The sequence below is a fragment of the Chelonoidis abingdonii genome, chromosome 15, assembly GCF_003597395.2.
Source record: "Chelonoidis abingdonii isolate Lonesome George chromosome 15, CheloAbing_2.0, whole genome shotgun sequence".
Classification (NCBI taxonomy): domain Eukaryota; kingdom Metazoa; phylum Chordata; order Testudines; family Testudinidae; genus Chelonoidis; species Chelonoidis abingdonii.
The window spans coordinates 26,019,333-26,038,766 of NC_133783.1; the positions used below are offsets into that span (position 1 = coordinate 26,019,333).

Sequence of the window (19,434 nt, forward strand, 5' to 3'; positions counted from 1 at the left end):
TCAGCGCATACTGTTAAGCTAGGTCACCCCGTGGGCGTTACTGAAGAGATGCGACGTCTCTAATGTCTAGGGAAGGGTTGTGAGTCAGGAGGCTGCCGGGCCTGAGCCGCCCTATGCATTGCTATGGGACTCTACCCATTTCCTTGCCCTCCCTTAAGCCTTGGGTCCCTCTGGCCGCAGGAGAACAGAAAAGTCACGAACATTCTTGGCAAAGTTTATTTCTGGTTTTGTCAAAATTTAATTCTCATAAACATGATGAGCACTAACCCTGCTGCTGCCCTCACTGTGCAGGATTCAGGGGCCAGGCCCAGAGTGCCATTTTGTTATTAAAGCGGGGGGCGAGAGACATGCGCTCCCCCACCCACAAAACATTATTGTCATGAAGACCCTGCTGTCACTGAGATGCTGTGCTTCACATCGCTGTGTAATATCAGTCACTGTCCTCCCTCTCCAGAGCCCTGCAGAGACTGGGCTAAGACCTGTACAATGAGTCACTGCTAGACCAAGGCTCAGAACCCAACCATCCTGACTCCTGTGGCCAGGGCTAATGGCTGAACACCTACCTCCAGCATCGCACTTCTAACAGTGCCTGATGGGCAGACTAAATGCAATCATCTTTTTCTAAAAATAAGTGTTTTGCTCTTCTTCTTATCCTTCACTGAGACAAGGACAATGTGGAAAAGCTTCTGGAGAAGCCCATCAACTGTTTTCTGCTTTCCTTTAAAATGTTGTTGTGTAGCAGGTTGTAAACACTGCTCTAGCTGTTCTCCATTCATAGTCCTGGCTTACCTCTGAACTGCCCATCCTTTTATATAGGTCCACATTTACTGATGTGTTGTTATTAGGCATTAATAAAGTTACCTGTTCTAATAGCTAATCTACTAAGACTGTCTGCCATGTCAGATCCTTCCACCTTACTTGAAATGTAGGTCCCTCAAACATACACTTAATTTAAATTAATGGGACTATTCAAATGCATAAAGTTAAGCATGTGTATTGGCACTTGCAGGATCGGGACTTTATAAGACATTTTCTTTTTTGTTTTTCTGTATGCTATTACCTACATTCCTAAAAAATTGGGACTTCAAGTTAACCTAACATTAAGCATCATATTATTCCCTTTAAAGTGTACTGATGCGTGAAGGTAAGAAAAATATTTATGTCAGCATTGGCAGCCAGGTCACGTAGGAGAAAGAAAACTCTGATTTTAAGCCAAAGGTGTCAGATATGTTCATATGAACTGATGTCCATGTCAAGTGTTCCCAAGAGGGTGAGGGCGTTCCCTGCAGGTGATGTACAATAGCCTTGTCTGACTATCGTAACTAGGCCAGGGCTGCAACAATTAAAGGAGGGAGTAAGTTGAGAAGTGTGTGTTGGAATGTAAGAACGCTAACTGGAAGAAGTTTGAGGCTAGGTGAGGACTTAGAGAGAAGAGTAAATGTGGCACGGATATAAGAGACCAAATGGAAAGGTTGTAAAGCCACGATGCTGGTGGAAGTTTACAAAATCTAATATTTGTGGAGTTCAGCTTCCCCAAATGGTGTTGGAGTTATTCTGGATGAAACCACGCTGAGCCATGTGGTAGAAGTTACCAGAAGGTCGGACCAACTGATGAGGGTTAAATTGCATTGGCAAGAGGTAACTATCTACATAGTAAATAGGTATGCACCAAAGTTAGGAGAGGATCAAAAGGTAAAAGAGGAGTTTCTTAAATTAGTTGTTGTGTCTTATTGGAAACGTACCCTGCAACAAGAAGATAATTATTGGAGCAGATTGAAATGCACATATTTAACTGTGAAAACTTGATCTGAAACAGTCCATGGAGGGTATGGCATTGGAACCAGAAACTCCTATGGGGAAGTGGTCTTACAGATTTGTCTGGCACTGGACTTTGTAATTGCAAACTCACACGTTCAGAAGAGGGAAGTTTTCTCATAACTTATGCCAGTGGAAGACACAAGTCCCAAATTGATTTCTTTTTTAATAAGAGGAAGAGAGAGATCATGAATAATCAGCTGTAAGGTAATACCTGGCAAGTGCATTGTAAGTCAGCACAGACTTCTCCTTATGAACTTCAGCATGCAGAAATCTCAGAAGCATCTGAACCTCTGGACACTGGAGAGGCCTAAGTGGTGGAAAACCTTTAAAGAAGCAGTAATGCATAGACTTTCTGACTACACAGGGATGTGTAGAGAATGGCTAGTTCAAAATAAAATCAACTTTGCTGGAAGTGGCACATGACACATAGAAACCATTGCTGAACAGGATAAGAAGGGAGGCTAGGGGCTGAAATCCTGAAGTTAATGAATTTGTTCAGGAAAAGAAAAGGTAACCTTAATAAAAAGGGAGGCAGATAAATAGCTTCAGCAGTGATAAGATGGCAACATGGAGGCAAAAAAAAAGAGGCCAAAAGATGTGTTGACAGCTAAAAGCATGGCCTGTGTCAAGCTGTAAAACTGAGTAGGAGGATATAAGGGAGAGAAGAACATCTATAGATTCACCTGGACAAGAGGGAAAATTATGAGGAATGTGAATGAGTTTGCTTACATCAGAAATGAATATAGTCTATTGCAAAGAAAAGGTGAAACAATCAAAGTTTGTCGTGATTATTTTGAAAGAGTGATGAATGAGTAGAATGCAAGGGGGGAATTAAGAACATGTATGCCAGACCCGGTTGTGATAGTTTACATGCAGGAGGAAGAGGTTGCAGCAGATGTACTTAGGAAAATGAAAAGAAAGCACCTGGCCAGATGAAGGACTAGTGGATGCGTTGAAGTCTTTGAAAAGGGAATGCATCAAGTATCTAACAGGTTTTTTCACTTATCTTCTTAAGAAAGGGAAAATGCTGGATGAAAGGTTGTCGTAGCTTCCTACTCAGATTTAAACCTTAGCGTTCAGAAAATGAGAAGCTAGCCTGAAACCTCTAAGTTTAATTACCAGCTTAGATCTGATATCGCTGCCACCAGCCAGGAATTTCGAGGGCCTGACTCCCTCGGGTCTCCCCAAAACGTTCCCTGAGTCTTACAACAAAGAGAAATAACCTCCTCCCCTTGTCTCCTCTTTACCCCCTCCCAGGCTTCCCCTGGAAGATACAGCTTCAAGTCCTTGAAACACAAGCACGGAGAGATTAAGTATCTCTCCCCTCCCCCCTCCTTCTTCCCTGCTGAGGGTCAGAAACTACCCCTCTGTATGAGTCAAGAGAGTAGAATTCTACTCACGTTTGTTCATTAGCTGCCATGGGAGAAAACGTCAAGACAGGGTTTTCTAAAAAAAGCTTTTATATAAAAAAGAAGATGAACACATAATAGTCTCTGTATCAGTGACAACTACAGGGTCAATGCTTAAAGGAAGAAAATGGAATAAAGAACCTATTCAAAAGAAATCAGATTTAACATTCCAGCAACTACACACATTAAACTACAAAAAAAAAAAACAATAAAGCCTATGGTTTTCTACCTTTTCTCACAACATTTTTTTGTTGGCACTGAAGAGTAGAAGACTTGGATGTAGAAATCTTCATAGCCGAGGAGACAACGAATAAGACACAGACCACAACAATCCCTTCGTGAGCTTTGAAAAATCCGGTTTCCTGATTGGTCCTCTGGTCAGGTGTTTGGTTCCCTTCGTTAACCCTTTACAGGTAAAAGAAACATTAACCCTTAGCTATCTGTTTATGACAAAGGTATAAAAGCTTTGTGGTGCTGTCACGGAGTGTGGGGGAGTCTGGCCCTGCACCCCTCTTCCTGGAACCCACAGTGACTTTTAGCCAGCCAGTAAAACAGAAGGTTTATTGGACAACAGGAACACAAGTTACAGCAGAGCTTGCAGGCACAGTCAGGACCCCTCCATCGATTCCTTCTGGGATTTCAGGGTGCTTGGATCCTAGCTAGGATACCCTGAATTCTGCCCACACAGCCCCAAAAGCCAAACTCAAAAACTGCTTCTCTCCTGCCACTCCCTTCCTTTGTCTTCCTTCCCGGGCCAAGGTGTTGACCTTTCCCCTCCCTTACCTAGCTCAGGTTACAGGCTCCGGTATCATCCATCCCCTAAAGTCCTCCCCTGCTCTCCCATTCCCCACACAGACAGCCCCTACTCCATCACAGGTGCCTATTTTTAAACATAAACAAGATATTACACTATGTGATAGTTGCCCAGTTAAGTTGACATCACGTGCTGAAATTATGCGAAAAGTTAATTGAAAAACATCCGTGTGGAATAGTTGAAATTTGGAAGGGTCAATATGGATTCATGCCAGGAAAAAGCAGGTTTTGTGTTGCCCTATTTGCACTACAAATCCTCATGGAGGAATTAAAAGAAGAGATATGACAAATGAATGTGGCTTATGTGGACTTTGAGAAGGCCCAAGATTGTGTACCAAGAGAAATGGTTTTTTGTACCAAGAGAACTGATTTGATGTGGAGCGGTGTAGCAGAATAAGATATGGCCGACTTATCCAGGACACGTATGAAGGAGTGACTATGGTAGTCAAAATTAAGTGCAGTTACAGTATAGAATTTCCAGTAAATGTTGGCCTGCATCGGGTTGGCATTGAGCCCTTTTAGTCTGTAGTTGTCATGGATGTGATAAGTACTCCTGGGGGGATTCTGAGTGACTCTGCGCCCACAGAAAACAGCCCTCCTGCAGAATTCCTGTGCTTCCCTGCTGAAAATGGCAGGTAAGTAAAGGGAAGCCGGACAGGGTGCATGGGGGAATGACCATAGGTGCAGTTTTATCAGGACGATTGCTCCCCCCCCAACAGAGGTGAGGCATGGAGGGCTATTGGGTTATGTGCCACTATCCCCCTCCTCATTTCATGGAGCTGCCCAGCTGAAGGAGGCTGCCTCTCACCTCAGCTGACTCTGCAGCTGAATGCTTCCTGGGTCCTAGTGCCAGGCGTGCTCCCATTCTGTGTGCTGGAAGCCTTCCTGTTTCTGTGCAACAATGAGTGCCCACAGTGGGGCTGGGTAAGAGGGGGAGGGAATCAGAGAATGGGGAGTAATGGGGTGGGAAGGAAGGGGGGTGGAATAGGGCAGGAGAGGGGAATGGAAAAGAAAAGGGAATAGGGGAATTGCGGCGGGAAGTGGCATGTGGTGTCCCTTTGGCAGCAACTAGGGCTCCCCTGTTAAGCAGGCCCATCAAACACTCATCCTGACAAGCCCCACCTACCTACACCCGGACCCCTCTGCTGAGTTCCAACCACCTTCATCTGGATCCTCTGCAGAGTCCCAATGCCCCTGCACCCCAAACCTCCCAATGAGCCCTTGTACATCCACTGAGCCACCCATATCCAGATTGCCCCACACAGAAACCTCTCACCCCACACCTGGATCCCCCCACACTTGGATACTGCTGGGCTGAGCCTGCTCACCCACACCTGATGCACCTGGCACAGAGGGACAGGACCCTAGGGGGTTTCTGGGGCAGGCCCAGCGCTTGCACTGTGTCAGGGTCAGGTACAGCCTCACGGCCAAGTCCCTGTACTGGGGGAGTTGGGGGCTTCAGGGTGATCTCTCACATCAATGCAGGCAGTGGCCTGTGCTCCCCACTGTCATGCTGGAGCCACATATATTTATTGACAAATAAAATTTGCAGAATTTTAAAATATTACGTGCATAATTTTTAATTTTTTGGTGCAAAATTCCCTCAGAAGTACAGAATACATCTTTTGGCAGTCACTGTCCCCAGTGATGTATTCCCTCTTAGAGACTTTGCTTACCCATTGGCTCGTTATTTAAGGGCAGGTTTGTTGATTCCCTTTGCAGTATATTAAGCCTGTTAGCGACTCAGCAATTGACCCTTGACCTGCTCTTGGCAGCTCTATACTTTTGAGTAAAATATAATCTATCTGCTAAGTATACTTATCGAAATAATAAGGGAAGTTATTGAAGTAGTAATAGCAATCAGAAGAACCAAAATATATGTATTAAAAATAGGCTTGGCTATAGGGTTTAAGCATAAAGGGCTTAGAGTGAAGCCCAGTAGAAGATCGCAGTTGGCATAAGCTACCATGAGTCATGAGTATTGTATGTTCATCTGAAGGCTATGAAAGGGTAGGTGTTTGACCTAAAGATACATAATTTAGTAGTATATGTCTCATGATAGTTTAGTAATGCATCCTGTGATAAACAGGTAAACCACAACCGAACATATGCTAGTATATTACGGGCTTTTCGCAATACAAGCTAACCACATTGACATATCAGAACTATTGGGAAAGGGACTGATACAAATGGCTGGGTTAACTGTTGGAAACATAATTATGGTCAACCAAATACTATATATGGAGAGTTGGAACCGTAAAATTGGTCTCCTGCAATACCAAATATGAACAGGGGCTGAGGCGTGATCAGATATCATCCCAGAGGTATGCGGGTGGAATGGAAAAAGATGAAGAAAAAGGTTGTCAAACCCATCCCTAGTTGGGACACTGGGATGATAACATGGGGCAGCCGGTCCAGCGCTTTCCTCTTGTGGCATGCTCCACTGACTGTTTTTCCCTGCTTGGGTCAGATGATCTCCATAAGTTTGTAAGTATGCACAATGTAAAATTTTAAGTATGAACAATCAGGGCCGTCCAGAGGGGGAGGCAAGTTGGGCAATTTGCCCCGAGCCCCGCAGTGGCGAGGGGCCCTTCAGTGCTGCCGAAGATGTGGAGCGACTGAAGGCCCCCCTGCCGAAATGCTGCTGAAGACCCGGACCACTGCTGGGTGAGTACAAGCTTTGCACCAGAATCCTCTGGGAAGCCCTGTGAACAATACAGGAGACCCCTTTACTGTTCTTATCTTATTCTTATATATATATTTCCTATTATTTCAATTATATTGGTCTGTATTAACTAAGGCTCAAAATTTCTGTGTGTGCTTCGCCGCTCTGATCTTCTTAATTAACTTAAGTAGCTGCCTAAATAAAGACTCTGTTCTGTGTGACAGGTGCACTTTGCACTCTAGACTAATCCCTGGCTACACAGCCGGCTCTGGTTATTTCTAGGGGAAAACCAGGGTAGGGGGCATGTGATGGGGCCCCACATTAGCAGCAATGGAGTTGATGGATGATGCAGAGAGGCTCCACACTGGGGACAAGAGGCTTCAGGAGATTGGTTGTATTAATGTAAATAGACTAGACAGGCCAAAGGTGCTGGCATAACCCAGTTACAATTCAACATTTAACAGAGTTAAACAAGGTTTAGCCTATGGAGACCTTAGCCTGCTGAGTAGTATGACAAGCACATCATAAGAAATCCCTTTAACCTTTTATTAAAGAGACAGGAAAGAAAAACAATTAAAGCAGTTGAAATGTAAAGTATTAAGTAAGGCTTTTATTTTAACAACATTGCATATTCCCTTTCTCTTTAGCTGGAGAGAGTTTTAGAAGGAAAATCTCCCTTGTTTGACAGTATCTTAGATGGTATCAAAGACAGTAATAACTGTCCTTTTGGGTAAAATAGAAGATGTTAGTTGGCATGAGCTGGAACTGTTGCTGCTGCTCCCTGATCCCTTTTCATTCCAGGTGGTGTTTGGGATTTAGCGGGAGCTGGTGCTGACAGCAATGTCATTTGGATCCTTTGGATGAGGGCCCAAGGTCCCAGGAGTTGGTGTGGGTGGCAGATATGATATTGAAGCTTGCTTCAGTAGCCTCTCTCTGTTATTCCTCTCCATCTCTTTTTTTAAGGACCCATAAAAGGAAATGATGGGATGGAATAGCCAGTCACCTCATTATTTTGTTCACCAATTAGGCCTAATATCTGACACACCAATTTTAGATCATTAATTTCTGATTCTGTGTCTTCTGTTGTTACCAAGAATGATTTCAACATATAATTCAAGGACTATCAACATGGCTCTTTGTGTGGTCTAATTTAGTCTCTGTGTCTGGTTCTCTTGTATAGGGTGACCAAAAAAATAAAAAAGTAATTGGAGATATACCTATCAGCTGGAACTAGAAGGGACCTTGAAAGATCATTGAGTCCAACCCCCTGCCTTTACTAGCAAGACCAAGTACCTATTTTTGCCCCAGATAGCCCCCTCAAGGATTGAACTCACAACCCTGAGTTTAGCAGGCCAATGTGCAAACCACTAAGCTATCCCACTCCCCCAGAATGCCCTGTCGAAAAGGGACCCTTGTAGCTCTGGTCAGGAGTGGGCAGTGGTCCAGTCAACAGTGCTGTGGCGCTAAGGCAGGCTAGTCCCTACCTGTCCTGGCTCCGCGCTGTGCACCTGGCCAGCAGATCCAGCTCCTAGGCAGGGGGCCACGGGGCTCCGTGTGCTGCCACTGTCCTGAGCACTGACTCCAAACGCCCATTTGCTGGGAACTGCGGCCAATGGGAACTGGGGCCACCTGCCACACCTCTGCCTATTAGCCAGACCGGCTGGCTGCTTCCGGGGCACAGTGCGGAGTCAGGCCAGGCAGGAAGCTTGCCTTAGCCCCCATGCTGTGCTGCTGACCAGGAGCCACTGGAGGTACGCCCAGGCCTGAGGCCCCCTCAACCCAGAGCCCCCTCTTACACTCCAAGCCCCTCATCCCCAGCCCCATCCCAGAGCCTGCACCCCCAGAAGGAGCCCTTACTCCCCTGCACCCCAAACCCCATCCCAGTTCAGAGCCCCCTCCCACACCCTGAACTCCTCTGCCCCACAACCCAGCCTGGAGCCCCCTCCTCCACCCCAAAACCCCATATCTCTGGCCCCACCCTAGAGCTCGCACTCCCAGCTGGAGCCCTCACCCCCTCCTGGACCCCCCTCCTGCACCCTGAACCCCTCATTTCTGGCTCATCCCAGAGCCTGCAGCCCCAGTTAGAGCCCTCCCCCCTCCTGCACCCCAGCCCAGTGAAAGTGAGTGAGAGTGGGGGAGAGCGAGCCACTGAGGGAAAGGGAATGTAGTGAGCGGTTCTTGGGGAAGGGGCTGGGCCAGGGTGCTCAGTTTTGTGTGATTAGAAAGTTGGCAACCCTACTCTTGTACCTGTTGATAACATTTCTTTATTGAAATTAACTTGACCTACCTTCCTTGGGTAAATTCCAAAGTGGGTAAAAGTTATAGACCAATTGTCACAACAGATCCTGTGGTACCAACTGATTCTGTCCTACTATAGCTGCAGCCAGTGTCAGGTATGGAGAGGGGGAGATAAAAGAAGGCCTAGCCCAGTTCAGCACTGATCAGGGAGAAGGACAGAATTCTGCCTGTCATGGTGGGAGAGAAGCCTGAATGCAGCCCTGAGGTGGAGCTTGCCGATCAACTAGGGATGACTAGACCCTGAGAAGGGAATCAGCAGAAGCACAAATTGTTTGGGAGAACAGGCCTGAACAGAACGCCAGTGCCCAACTGAAAGTGTATGGGACAACCCTGTTTTTGAGTTACTTGTTTTGTTCCTGATTCCCTGGGAACCTTACTGCCCTGAAAGGGGTAGGACTGAATGGTGCTTTGGCCAGAGGGCACAAACCACCACTACACCAGCCATCTTAGGGACAGAGACATACCAGTGGAGACCTGCAGCTGAGTGAGTTCCCAGAAGGGCCCCAAGGGAGTGCCACCACCCTGGCTAAATGGATCTCTTCTCATTTCCAGCTGTCATGCTAGTGTAACTCCACTGATTTCAACTGAGTTGTTTGGATGGCTCAAAGGAGTTTCTAGACCCCTCTTTTGACTGTTAAGAGAATTAAATGGGTAATTATAGTACATGGGTACTTGTAATTCAGAAGTTAAATCATTATTCATCTTGGAGAAGTTCCCAATTTTTCTCTTCTACATTCAGTGAAGTCCTTCAAAGGGAATCACTGTTTTAAAAGTCTCCTGCAGATACTGAAAGTTTCTCTTTGGGGGTGGAGGGAGGGAAGGAAGTGAGAGCCCACAGTATTGGACCTTGTCCAATCTGCTGGATTTTGGTTCAACAGTTATTGTTGCTGCTCTTCAGACAGGAGGGGATGAGAAGATAGAAAAGAAAGAGAAACTTCTGTCACCCAGATGCTTGCTTTATTCCCGTGCTGCAGACAGGGGAGTCATGAAGAGCTGCAGTTTAGAATCTAGATTCCAGCTCATGTCTCTGGAGTAAGATGACATCTGCTTGGCATGCTTTGATCCCCTCCCATCAGTTCTCCTAGGCTCATGGTCAAGGGTGCTTAGGCTGTCAGCCTGTCATGCTAGTTATGGCAATTATATCATAGAATTGAATTAATTTAAAAGCTGGTCAAGCTTGGAATGTATTAGACAAAAGAAAAAAGAGGTAGGAAACAGGGAAAAAAAAGGTATGGTGAAGTGACAAGGAAGGAAAGGGATGTAGCAGGAATCTTAAAACTTATTATCTACTCCTGGGGGAATTCTGCACTATATCATGCGCATGATTAGTGAGCCGCACATATTTTTAATTTTTTGCACAGAGATAAGCTTCTGCCAAAATGTTGCTGCAGTTCCACCTTTTGCCTACCAGAAGGTGCTGTGGTGATAGAGCAGAACAGCAGCTTTTGGCCAGTGAGGGAAGAGAAAGAGCCCGGAGATCCTTCGCAGCGGGCCAGGTCAGGACACTGGCTATGAGGAGACAGACAGCATGGAGTACCGGGGGGAGTCAGACAGGGGCTCATAAGGGCTAGTGGGAGAAGACAAACTGGGGCAGAGGCTGAATGGGAGTGAAGGCACAGGGCCATGCGGGGAGGGAGGTGCAGGGACACAGGGACAGGGAATGGCTTGGTGGGGGCACAGACACACATGGGGACAGGGGAGTGGCTGGGGGGGCACAGAGACACATGGGGACAGGGAGAGGGGTTACAGGGATACATAGGGATAGGAGTGGCTGGGTGGGGGCACAGAGACATGGGGATGGGGGAGGGGTACAGGGCCACATGGGGATGCAGGGAGTGGGTATCTGAGTGGGGGTGGAGGGACACGTGGACAGAGGGTGCAAGGACACATGGGGGTGCAGGAATACGTAGGGATGGGGGGCAGATGTCTCTCAATGGGAGAGGTTAGGGGTCAACCTGGGTCTTCATGGGGGAAGCTCCCTAACAATTCCCCCCCCCCAAAAACCCCAGTTCCATAGTTTTCCCACCCATACCCAACAACCCTCCAAGTTCACAACCAGATTCCTTCCCAGCATTTACTTCTCTCTCCCTCAGCTCCTCCTTTACCCCGACTCCCTCAAGCCTTTGCACTGCTTCTGAGGGGTGTGGGAAATATGGTTCTGTATTGTAGTTTAGATGAATTATTACTCAGAATTCTGTATTAATATACCTACTAAGGCATCTATTTGTCAAAAAACATTTCTTGAATCTTTGTCGTCTGTATTGTTACAGACATACTTGGTATTTTGAAATAAATTACCAAAATAATTGAAATTGATTATACTGTGATTGTTTTGACAAATAAAATATGCAGAATATTTTAAAATATGCAGAATTTTAAAAATATTGTGTGCAGAATTTTAAATTTTATGGTGCCGAATTTTTAATTTTTTGGAGCATAATTCCCCCAGGAGTATATTATCCTAGAAGTTGCTTAGGATCCAACATATCTGATGGTTTGTGGCCTGGACATATCGGAGAACTTCTCCCAGAATTGTCCCACAGGCAAAGGGGTTGTCTCTTCAGTGAGATCCTGAATCTGAGGATCTTGAGGCCTCGTCCATTGTGCCTACATACTTCTCTCAGAAAAATGTCCAGCATGGTCATCCTTCCCTGTCTCATCAACATGTTCAATCAAGACCACATCTAATGCTCCCCAACAGTTCCCTGTCTATCCTGGAATTTCTGGCCTATCTCTATGCCAACTTGTGACCTGATAAGAGTTCCTGGAGGTCGTGTCTTTTTAGGCTAAACAGAAGTTCAGTCATTTCTTTTTAATCCATTTTGTGCTTATTTTTTGGCAACAATTTTACGACGTGTTTCGGGTTGAGAGGGCCCTTCGCTGCCTTTTAGCCACTTTGGCTCAGCAAAACTCCTTAAAATCTAGCAGATCTAAAATCCCCAAGATACAGGTTTCCACACAAGAGTTATTCCTGACTTACCTTGATATAAGTGAAAAGATTCAGGCCTTCATCACCTACCAGAACTCCTCTCTATCACTGGATCAGTTCTCAGTAGTCAATATCTCAGTGTTTGCTTGAGAGTAAGTTTTGATCCATTCAGAAATATCAGGAACTGGAATGTTGTCTAGGAATAGACTCAGATTATTAGCAACTGTTGCAAGGCAAACACAGAATCCCGAATTCACATTTTGGCAGGCGAGTGAAGAAGGAACTGATTTTGAGATATTTTGATGTGAAATATGGTTGGATTTGTAAAGTTTAACTCTGTACATATATTTGGTTAATAACTTTGAATCTATTTTAAATTTTTTTTGTTATAACAGTTTTGCAACTCACTTTCAGTGATGCTTGTGTGTGTTTTAAAATGTTATTTCCCCTCCATCAGTTACTGTTGCAGTTGTCAATATTTTTTTAAATACACAAATTATTACTATCTCACTCACTTCAAATAAGCCAGTGAAGGTGATGCTCACTATGGATGAAATTCGTCTTTGTGCCAAGGGCTTAAGTGGGAGTTCGGTGATGCATAGGCCTGGGCACAATGGGGGATTTCACCCTGTATGAATGAGACGTACTAATTCAGTCAGGTGCCTTCTTTGGTGTTTTGCATTTAAATCTGTAAAAAATTCTGCTCTGGAAGACATTCCTGGTTAACTAATAGGAGAGTGGGATGACCTTGTGTGCGTATTTGTTCTAATGCTCTTGTATGAGATAAGAGCTACTATAAGAGGCTTGCAAACATCTATTCATCTATTTATTCTGGGCAAGTAACTCAGTGAGTCAGTAAAATGTTATTTTCATTAGCTTCATAATCTTGGTAAAAGGCAAGTGTGTAGATTTGATTCCTGGGAGCTGTCAATTTTTCATGAAAAGTATGTAATGCTGATTTAGTAGTTTTCTCTCCTGGATGAAGTAGTTAGGTTACTGCATTAGTTCACTGCATAGAGTAGGTGCACATCCTGAGTTCAGATTCTGTTGCTAATTGTTTAAAATGCTTAAGAGGTCTGGAATCTGTGTGCCTAATAAATAAGCGAGTAATGATTGGTAATTCTAAGGTCAGATTAAATTACTAAACATTGAAGATTGTTGACATTATGGACACCTGCTATGCTGGGAGATTTCAAGGGCATGGGTAGGGTTGCCAGAGAATAGTTTTGTGAAACAGAAAATGGATGCAGCAACATTGCTGAAGACCAGGTGGGGAACAACTCAGCCTCCTACCTCCACTCGCTGAGAGACAGTGTTGTGTTATACCAATAAAAACTAGTAGGATCTTAAAGGGGACAAGACATTTGTCACATTTATTGTAAATACCATAATAAAATAAAAGATAACAGCAAACAATGTTGTTTGGTTACTTATTCCTATGATATATATATATATATATATTTAAATTATAATATATATTAATATTATATTATATATATATCTCCATTTACACAATCATTCAACAAGTTCTGTGTGATAATTTATAGATTACCGCCTAAAGTTGCTTGTGACAGAATACTGGCCAGGTACTCTGTACACAAGAGTGACCGAGTCCGAGTCAGGTGCACCTGATGCTCCTGGAGGCTGGCAGCAGAAACCATAGACTCAAAGTCTCAGTTTTCAGAGTCCAGCTTTATTAGGGATTTTCCTATGTTAGTTCATGGAGTTGCTTCATTCTGCTGTTTGTAAATTACATCAGAGGTGGCTGGCTCCATGTTGCGCAGAATGTTACCCAAAGTCTCTTATCTCACCCTTCTTTTTTTACAGGCTTTTAGTTTGGATTCAAAGTCTATTAGGTCTTGCTGTGTCACGCTGCCTTGGTTGGATTGATCACCCGTCAATGCAGGCGTGACTTTCAGCCTTGAACCTGGCTTTGATCTTCCTTCTGTTGCTTCTTTTGTTCTTTTCTTTTTAGGGTGATTGCTTTTACTTTGTTTACTGTTGTTTAGGTCTTCACCGTTGGTAGTTGAACTTCACCTCATCAGGACAGGCTGGGGCTGGAGGTTGATTTTATCATCCATACATGCCTCATTCACACTAAACTAACTAATAAGATTACAGCAGGGTTTGCAAAAAATGAAGGTTGGAGGAAGCTTTTACAAAATGGAGTGAGAGTTTTAAAATGGGGTTTGAATTACAATATGGCAAACAGAAGTTACAATACAGGCAAGTGTAGTGAATGGTGAACAGAAGTTACATTAATAAAGTGAACAATTAAAAACAATTTCATTTATCAGTTCTACAGTTGCAGAGATGGATAGTGCTCCTCCAGTTATACTGTGCAGGCAGCCACCTGCAGCCTTTCAGTACCAATTCATAGTCAGGCACAGCAGGTCACTTCCAAGAGCCCAGCAGAGTCAGAGAAAATTGTTGACAGAGGCAAGAGCACTTAGCAGCAGATTTTAAGCACTGATGGATCCATAATGTCTATCATCTGTGATTAGAAAGTAATGACTTCTCTTGACACCTTGGCAATGTAAACCCAGCTCCTAATGCCCTTTACCAAGGGCTTTGTTAGAAGGGCATCTTTAGCACAAAGCCAATTTTTATTGCCTGCTAGCATTCCACATATGGCAAGGGTCCTACTCATCTGCCCTCTTTAAAGCATTGACCTCCAGAACAGGTGACTCTGGAAGATGCAGAGTTAGCACATTATATAATGGTAGTAAAGTGCAAAATGTTAATCCCTTCCTAGCCAATCCACACAACAGTGGTGTTTCTTCACAGTACCACTGGTCTTTCGGAATGTCGGCAATCCGGCAGTGAAGAATTTAGGACACAAGTACGACTGAAGCTGCGTTCTCCCTGATATGTGAGGCAGCAAAGAACTGCTTAAATGTTCTTGGAGCTGCTTTACAACAAACAGAAAATCATGAGATAGCAGCAGCATAAATCAGGCCATCTTCTCCTGGCGTCTGTAGCATTGGAATGTGCAGTGCCACAGAAATTTTATTTTCCTCTGAGATCAATTGTTATTTTATTAGCGAGATTATTTGACATCCTCATTATTTTAACAATTTTCTTCCTTGCAGGCCACTATATTTGTACTCCATGCAAATATCTCCCTTTCCTACTCTCACCTGTGCAATTCATAGGGTGAGCCTTTGTTGTAACGAGCAGTTATTCTGAAATACAAATCATCCTTGCCCTTAGTCTGGTGGAAAAGAGGCAGCTGACAAGAGAGGGTCAAAGGAAAAGAGCTTTTACAATTCAGTTCTGGTTTTACTACAGTGCTAGTATATACAGCAATTAAAAATAATGGGAGTAGATGAAAGGAATCCAAAGCACAGAAAGAGAGGGGGTTCTTCCTCTTCCTTCTAAACTCAAAACCTGTGTTCTGTGTACACAGACAGACGTGCACACACTCTCTCTCATTATAGGCAGGGCATGTAGCACTGCCTCTTAAGGCCACTCAACACTTCCCATAAGACCTTGTTTTCAGTTGCTTACAAAACTTTGCCAAACATGGACTGTCTGGGCTGAAGTTTTCCATACTGGATGTCTGCTGCAGGCTAATTTTTTTTCTGGAAAATTTCAGCCATTTAAAAAAACAAGGATAGGAGGAAAAAGTGGTTAAATTCTAGCAATCTTTCTTCTGAAAAGCCCTAGGACCCCTATACTTTGAAGCAGAGACTTGAAATTTGGCTGTGGGACAGGGTGGCCTTTGTATCATGGATGTGCCTTTCTGCATCCATGTGAAAATCCACCTAAATTTGGCCAAATTATAAGCCTTTGAAAAATTGCAGTTTGCATATGCTCAGTATGGACTACGTAGCTTTTTAACAACTAAATTCCCCAAAGACTCCATGCCCTCACGGTTTCTAGAGCTGACCAAGTTGTACATGCTCCCCGCTCTGACAGTTCCTACCTGTAACTGGGCTGTGCATTCTCCAGCCCAGGGCTGTGGGGCAAAGCTGGACTTTCCTTGTAGTTGCTGTTCCCAGCTGCTGCAGGCCAGGGTAGGGCCAGGCACTGTAACAGAGCAGGAAGTCTGTCTTTCCTAGGTTATGTCTATACTGCAATTAAAAACCCATAGCTGGCCGTGTCCGCTGACTGGAGCTCAGGTTAAGGGGCTGTTTAATTGTGTCCCTTCCTGGGTTGAGAGAAGGATCTTGAGGAACTCTTGGGGTGGATGATTGCTCCCTCTCTGTAAGGGGGGTAAACTCACCCTTGATTGAAATTAGCAAAGGGGACTTGTAGGTGTGTGTGTGTATATAACTGATAGTTATAACTGATATGATAATTTATATATATAAATTAAATGAATTGACACACTTGACTCTGTTAGTCCTGGAGTAAATCCAGTGTGGGCAGTAGAGTTACACCATGGACGAGTCTGCACTAACAGCAGTAAAAAAAGAAGTCTCTCCAACCACATCTCTGCTTTGAAAAGAAACTCAGCCTTCTTCTTTCCCAAGAGCTCCTCCAGAGACAAATGAATCCTGCACTGAAGCAAAAACCTGTGCAAACTGATACTATGGGCTTGATTCTCCACACCATCTCAGCAGAGCTCAGACATCTGAGAAAGGGTAGAACTCCCTGATTCAGAGCCTCTCAACTTCAGTCCAAGTTAGGGACCTCCACTCTGCCATGCCCTTCCGTTTCTACTCACACCCTGCTCCCAAAATGCCCCAATATGCTTTCTCCTTCTTATGCCAAGGGTGAGGCAGTTGGCACAAGGGGCAGCAGAGCTGCCTCCACCAGATACCTTCTGGTGGAGAGTCCCCCTTCACAGTGGAGTGAATTCCCCACTGGCCATCTCCAGCTGTTTTAAGGCCACTTTTCATTGTCTAGCAGACCAGAGACTCCATCTTTTTGTCACAGTGGTTTGTATTCTTTGAGTCTTATTGGATTCATCTCCACTCCTGGATTCCCAGAAAGCAGCTGTGGCCTGGAATACCTTTTATCTCCTTCACCTGGCCCAGATATTGTGCTCTTTCCTTTGTTATGCCAAACTCACCATGATTATCCTTACCTGTGCACTATTCTTTCTGGATTCCTATAAAGTGCTGTGCCTAGACTCACTCAGACTTCAGCTAGTGCAGAATGTGGCTGCTCTCTTTGTCATGCTGGCCAGCAGAGCAATACTTAGATTCATAGATTCCAACACCAGATGGGACCATTGTGATCATCTAGTGTGACCTCCTGTATAACATGGGCCATAGAACTTCCCCCCAAAACCCTGGAGCGTATCTTTTAGAAAAAACATCCAATCTTGATTTTAAAATGGTCAGTGATGGAGAATCCACCATGACCCTTGGTAAACTGTTCCAGTGGCTAACTACCCTCACATAATTACAGTCTGAATTTGTCTAGTTTCAACTTAAAGCCATTGGATCATATTTTGCCTCTCTCTGCTAGACTGAAGAGCTGGTATTAAATATTTGTTCCCCATGGAGATACTTAAAGACTCTAATCATTCCACTGCTTAAACTTCTTTGTTAAGCTAACAGATAGAGCTCTTTGAATCTATCACTATGAGGCATGTTTTCTAATCCTTTCATCATCCTTGTGGCTCCTCTCTGAACCCTCTCCAATTTATCAACATCTTGAATTGTGCACACCAGAAGTTCCAGCAGCGGTCGCACCAGTGCCAAATACAGAGGTAAAATAACCTCTCTGCTCTTACTCAATATTCCCCGTTTTTGCATCCAAGGATCACGTTAGTACCTTTGGCCACAGGGTCACAGTGGAAGTTCATGTTGAGCTGATTATCTACCACGAGCCACAAATCCTTTTCAAAGTCACTGCTTCCCAGGATAAAGTGCCCCATCTTGTAAGTATGGCCTATGTTATTTGTTCCTAGATGTATACATTTACATTTAGTTGTATTAAAACACATTGCTTGCGCCCAGTTTACCAAGTGATTCAAATCACTCAGTATCAGCAAGCTGTCCTCTTCATTATTTTACAAATCCCTAAACTGTGTGTCATCTGCAAACATTAGTGATTATTTTATGGGGGTTTTTTTCAGATAAAAGTGTTAAATAGCATAGGACCAAGAACTGATCCCTGCAGGACCCCACTAGAAATACACCTGCTCAATGACTACTCCTGGTTTACATTTTGAGACCTATCAGTTAGCCAGTTTTTAATCCACTTAATGTGTGCTACGTTCATTTTATATTATTCTAGTTTTTTAATCAAAATGTCATGCAGTACCAAGTCATGTGTTCCATACCTTCTGTCCAGGGCCCCAGTCCTCTTTCGCTTGCGCTGCAAAGTGTTTATTCTCATCAATAGAGGCCTGGATAACTTGGAACCAGGCTTTTTCAGAGACCTCTACTTTCTCTCTGGCTCATCTCAACAGGTGCATTCTGCCAGAACACTCTTGCAGTCTGTCCCAGTCCTTGGCTCTGGAATTCACTTCTTCTGGATCTGCCTAAGCCAGCATTTGGTGATTTGTAGGACAAGGGCTAAGACATTTAGTCACTCTAGTTATTTGTAAATGGGGCCTATAATAGAGTACTCATCTGACCTACTGGTGGAGATGGAAGAGAGTGAGGGGAAGTTGATTTGTGTCAGCTGTTGGCAGCAGCTCATTTTAATTTCTGTAGTATACACAGATGATATGATGGCCACAAGAAAATAAATGCAGCAGAGAATCCTGTGGCACCTTATAGACTAACAGATGTTTTGGAGCATGAGCTTTCGTGGGTGAATACCCACTTCGTCAGACGCAGGTAGTGGAAATTTCCAGGGGCAGGTATATATATGTAGCAGCAGCTAGAGATAACTAGGTTAGTTCAATCAGGGAGGATGAGCCCTGTTTAGCAGTAGAGGTGTGAAACCAAGAGGAGAGACTTGGTTCTGTAATAATTGGCAAACCATTCACAGTCTTTGTTTAGTCCTGAGCTGATGATGTCAAATGCAGATGAACTGAGAACTCAGCAGTTTCTCTTGAAGTCTGGTCCTGAAGTTTTTTGCTGCGGATGGCCACTTTAAGGTCTGCTATAGTGTGCCAGGGAGGTTGAAGTGCTCTCCTACAAGGTTTTTAGTATATTGCCATTCCTAATATCTGATTTGTGTGCATTTATCCTTTTCCGTAGAGACTGTCCAGTTTGGCCGATGTACATAGCAGAGGGCATTGCTGGACTATGATGGCATATATATACATCGGTGGATGTGCAGGTGAATGAACCGGTGATGGGTGGCTGATCTGGTTAGATCCTGTGATAGTGTCGTGCTGGTGTAGATATGTGGGCAGAGTTGGCATCGAGTTTGTTGCATGGAGATTGGTTCCTGAGCTAGAGTTACTATGGTACGGTGTGCAGTTGCTGGTGAGAATACGTTTCAGGTTGGCAGGTGTCTGTGGCAAGGAGGGCTGCCACCCAAGACCTGTGAAAGTGTGGGATCATTGTCCAGGATGGGTTGTAGATCCCTGATGATGCGTTGGAGGGTTTTAGCTGGGGGCTGTATGATGGCCAGTGGAGTCCTGTTGG

At 44.4% G+C, this 19,434-nt stretch overlaps 1 long non-coding RNA gene across 1 annotated transcript; it reads left to right on the forward strand.

Moving 5' to 3' along the window:
• Positions 1-1,020: 1,020 nt before the first annotated feature.
• On the forward strand, positions 1,021-4,513 carry LOC142047803 (uncharacterized). Its single transcript, XR_012657059.1, has 3 exons — positions 1,021-2,856; positions 3,683-3,698; positions 4,104-4,513. It is a non-coding gene; the product is annotated as an uncharacterized LOC142047803 (long non-coding RNA).
• The last annotated feature ends 14,921 nt before the right edge of the window (positions 4,514-19,434 follow it).